This window comes from Cynocephalus volans, chromosome 14 (genome assembly GCF_027409185.1).
Source record: "Cynocephalus volans isolate mCynVol1 chromosome 14, mCynVol1.pri, whole genome shotgun sequence".
Taxonomy (NCBI): domain Eukaryota; kingdom Metazoa; phylum Chordata; class Mammalia; order Dermoptera; family Cynocephalidae; genus Cynocephalus; species Cynocephalus volans.
This window is the reverse complement of record NC_084473.1, coordinates 42,547,769-42,552,801: the sequence shown is the minus strand read 5'-3', so window position 1 is coordinate 42,552,801 and position 5,033 is coordinate 42,547,769.

The following is a 5,033-nucleotide window of genomic DNA, read 5'->3' as shown; positions in this document are numbered from 1 at the left end:
TGCTTCTCCTCCCACCTCCACGCCTGTGGGAGTCACAGTAAATTGGAACACAGGTTGTTTTTCACTGATTAATCTGCACCGGGCCTCTTCCGCTTGGACTGGCATCTCCGATGCAGGTTCCGTGCCCTCTTTTACTCTGTGTTCAGTACTTTAAGCGTGGTAGGTCAATCTAATTTTTTACGTTCTTGCACTAGCAAATATTTCTTAAGAGTTTCCGCACAGAGGAAGCTGCATATCCCCGACACTGCGTACGCACTTCTAGGATATGGGATGACATCCTGTCACAGCACTTGTTCACCCTCTCTGCTTGATTCAGCGCAGCAGCCTGCAGAGATTTAGGGGATGCACACCAGACCACCGTCTACCTACTAAGTGGCAATGGTCGGTTCCCATACACATCGAACGTTCTGGAAGTTCGCTTCTCTGTTTCCTGATAACACTCAGCAATCCCGAGCGGTGGGAATCGCTGGTTCCGGCTAGCTCTCGGGACGGAGGCAGGCAGAATACTGTGAACCTCCGGTCTCCCCAGCGGCCCCCACCTCCCCCCATGACCTGTTCACTAATCAAGGCGAATGTCGTAGGAGGCCAGGCCCGCAGTTGGCATTCCAGAGAGCGCGGACCACCAGCCGAGCTTTAAATAAGTGCAGATGTGACAGACAGGGGAGACCCAGGGAGGGCCGCCTCTCCGCCCCGCACCTTCCTCCTGGCGCAGGCTGGTGCGCCGCAGGACTTAACGTCGCCGAGGAAAGGGGTGCGCGCCAAGTGACAGCAGAGGGCAGCGCGGGAGTGGCGTGAACCCCCTCGTCCAGAACTCCCCGCTGCAGCTCCCCTAAACAGGCTGGGAGTAACCGGCACCCTCGCCGCCACCCCCGGCCTCCACGGGCCGGATCGCCAGGAAATCCCGAACTCGGCTGGCCCGGACCGCTGCGGGGAGGACTCGATGTCCCGCAGCACGGCCTGGCCTCGCCACCAATAACCCACAGTAACCCCCACCCCACGCGGAAAAAACACCCCATTCCCCGTCCCAGCCTGGGGCCTCGGCGCGAGAGCTCGAAGCCGGGCGCCCGCCCAGACGAGGGCGACGGTGGAGACGTCCCGGCCTGCGGGCCGCGGCGCTGGGAGAGGTCATCCCCCGGGTCAGGGCCCCAGCCGGGGTGGAGCTGAGCGGCGCAGCCGAGGGGCGAGAAGCCGCCCGCGGAACCCGCCACCCTCAGTCTCCGCTCCAGCCCGACCGCAGGCTCCGCGTAGAAAGGGCTCGGGGGAAAGCGCGCAGCGAGGAAGAAACGGATCACCACGCGCCCAGCTCCCAGCCCGCGCGGCCACCCTCGCCTGCAGTCTCGCCCTCCGACCCGGGCCCTTCGCCCATCCTCGCTCGTCTCTGCGGGTGCCACTCCGGTCGCCCAGAGGGTGGCGGAGGTCGGAGCTGCAGACCACTCGGTGGCACGCCAGGCCGGGCCGGGTCCCCGCACCACCTCCGCCCCCTGGCCCGGGGCAGTGCCTTCTCTCCAGGCCCCAACCGCGCCATCCAAGCGCCCGGGCGCCACGGGAGCGGCTCCCCTCGGAAACGATCACTCCAGGAGGGGCCGGACACCGCACCGGGTGCGCGGCCTTCTCCGCCCAGCGGCCCCGCCGCGCAGCCCGGCCGCCCCGGGCCTTCCCGTCGGTCCCCGGCGCGTCGGAGACACCCGCGTCGGCGCCTCTAGACACCCCCGCGGCCTCGGGGAGCCTCCCGGGGAGCTCGGCGGGGCCCGGCGCGGGGCCCACCCGCCCGAGCCGCCCGCCCACCCCGGGCGTCCCTGCCTCCCTCCGTGCCGGCGCGGTGCACAGGGCTCCACGCGGGAGCTGCCGGCACCGGCGGCCGCTCCGACCCTCTGCGTTCCGGGGCAGCGGCGCCGAGCGCCACGTGCGCCCAGCAGGCGCCGCCGCCGCCCGCACCTGCACCCTCCTCCCGCACTTGCCTTGCCATCGCGTGCGGACGTGCCACGGATTTAATTTTTTTTTTTTTTTTTTTTCCAGAGATGTGCACGCAGGAGACGAGGGGGATACGACAATCCGAGCGCCGGGGCGCGGGAGCGCGAACTGGCCCAGACGCGACCTGGCTTGGCGCAGACTCATTTATCCAGCCCGAGAGGCGGCAGCAATGGGTGTGCGGAAAGGGGAGCGATTCCTAAAAGACAGAGTGATAAACCGCTTCAAATTATACTGAAAAACTATCTGAATCCTTAATCCCTTTCTGCGGGCCTGGCCGGATCTGGAAGTGCTGGTCGTCAGCAAGAACAAAAACTTCATTTTAGTGGTAGAAGTCCTGTTTAAAAGGCCAGCACAGGAGTGGGGGACGCACGGCAATGAAACTGCAAAGTCTACTCTACCGTCCCTTACGGAGACGTTCTAATGACTTTTTCTGTTATTTTTAAAGTGCAAAATTTAGCTAAACAAGTTTCCCTACAGCAAACACTCCCAGACAATATGATTTCTTTCTAATGTACGAATTCTTGGTGATGTGTCACCTAAAGTATTCACCAGGGTTCTGATTGTGTAACATGAACGGCAGGACATAACCAAGCTGAAGAACGGTTACGTCCCCTTGTGTAAAAATAGTTGTTGGTTTGTGTAATAAATCTAAATCACACAAGGCCAAACATAGCTGCCCTTTCATGAAGAATATCTCAACTTTCCTTCGACCCCAAAGGAGACGAGCAGAAATGTCAGTATTATGTTCTTTAGGAGGAATAAACGGTCCTTTTCAGCCGCCTGAGGTGCTCAGCAAGAGATGTGCTAAGCATTCATATGAGGATATTTTGGAAGATATACAGGTGCTGGCTGATTTAAATTACTTGCTCTTGTGTTTTTCCAAAGGGTCAAATGTAGGATCTGGTTTTAAGGAAGGCAGAGAGAATAAGATTTCCTGAGTTAAAATGCCCATGTACCCAGCTTCAGATGGAGGAAATAATACAAACCTGGTAAGGCATTAGCTGATGTCTCCTGAAAAAATGATGTACCTATCAGCATGCATGACATCGTTCAAAAATTATTTAATATTTGCATTCAATTAATCAATTTGAGAATTTTCATAAGTAAGCAATTAGCAAAATGATCAGCAGAATCTACACTCTGTCATTTATTTAGTGGTAAATTATCGAGCAGTGCTCTTTACTTGTGACTTGTAGAAATATTTAATAGTTAGGGAATTAGTAGTGTGGTTAAAATGGACTGCGAGAGTCTCACAATTAATTTTTCTAAACTAGTAGAAAATACTAACAGAATTACTCAAAATATTTTCAAAAATCATTTTGGAGCAAAGGACTAAATTTAGAAAACAAAATCAGAATAGTCCTAACATCTGAAGACATTAGTCACTTGAGTATATGTTTTCTTGAGTGTTTTTCTAAATAAAAACTCTTAGTGGTCTTTTAAAATCTCTGCTAAAACACATAAAGTGGGCTGTATAAGATAAGTATTTTGTCTTATGTAACTAGAATTCCCTGTATGCCAACATAGGAAACTAACAGTATGCTGGTTTTATTTCCTAAGTATCAGTAATTTAAATTCCCTGAATAGAATTGACCTCATTAAGTTGAATCATAGGACTTTAAAGCTACTGGGGAAACTCTTTATATATAATTATGCAGATCAGTGGTAGTTTTTAAGTCACTAATAACTAGACATAAATTTTCTGGGTTGAAGGAGAGACTGTAAATCTATCTTGTATAATTTTCTAGCCATCTTTTAATATGAAATAAATTATAGCATATAAACATCCTTGGGATCTGTTTTATTGTAAGGAAATAATTTTCTTTGCTGTCAGAGATGCCCATGAGGGCGATATTTATTATATTCTTGAGAGCTGTTAAATTTGATGATTAAACAAATAACTTCAAACAATTCTCAGAAAAGTCCTATTTTACTTCTGAGAAATGCATTTAAAAATACAAAGTTAATGGTGTTAATATTGAACTTTCAAAACCAAGAATCTGTATACAGAACAGGAAATAGGTGCAAATAAAAATTAAATATTGAGATCCGGGTGGAGAAGGACATTGCAAATTATGCTTGGCAGAAAAATAATGTATTTTACCAACAATTCTTAAAATTTGCCCCCTATGGTGATGAAGCTGCTCAGGGGACCTTCTCACTGACCTCACACAATTGTAGTTATGTGTATGTGTTGCGTGTGGGTTTTGGGGTTTTTTTTCCAGTCTCCATTTAGCCTTTTTTGCAAGGCAAAGAAATAAAAGAAGGATGAAAATCTTGAGCTACTGTTACACACATAAGGACTTATAGTTTATTAATCGGAGAATTTAGATTATCCCCCTTGCTCTTCATCTGAAATTAATTAAGTGTGTAGAATTACAAGGTGGGTGTATCCGAGACAGCAGGCCCTGCTCGGACTAATCAAAAGGGCACATGTTGAATGAGCACAATTTAGTTAAGGTTAATCCAGTGGAGATGATACCTCCCTGGTCTTAATTACTCCAGGTGATAGATTGTGGAATGGGAAAGTAGGAAGGAAGGGAAATTCAGTCCCACGGAATACCAGGATTTTCTAATTTAATTTAGCTCTCTGTTTTCACAGAAGCAAACAGTTTCCATTCAGAGCAGGACCACATTCTCTGGGTTCTTGTTTAAAGTGGATAAAAGAAAAAAATAATAATTGCACAGGTATTTTTAAGAAAAATAAATCGGACCTAAATATGAAGATTCAAAGGTGTTGGTGATAATGTGCCTCTCATTATAGACATGTCAGTTTGAGAATTTTATCACAGCTCAGTGGATTCTTTGTGACTTTGCTGGTTGTTGGTTACTTTTTTGAACTCTCTTCTGAGGAGTGCCGAGGCTGGTCAGTGTGCTGAAATAAGTGGAGATGTTTGTGTACCTACAAGACTGCATTGATGAGATGAATACATCTGTATTACTAAAATCAATACAATCTATATATTAATAAGTACACTGCTGACCGTCATGGATGAAATGCACGAACATAATATTGAGCAAAAGAAGCCAACACAAAAATACATACTTTATGATTCCGTTTA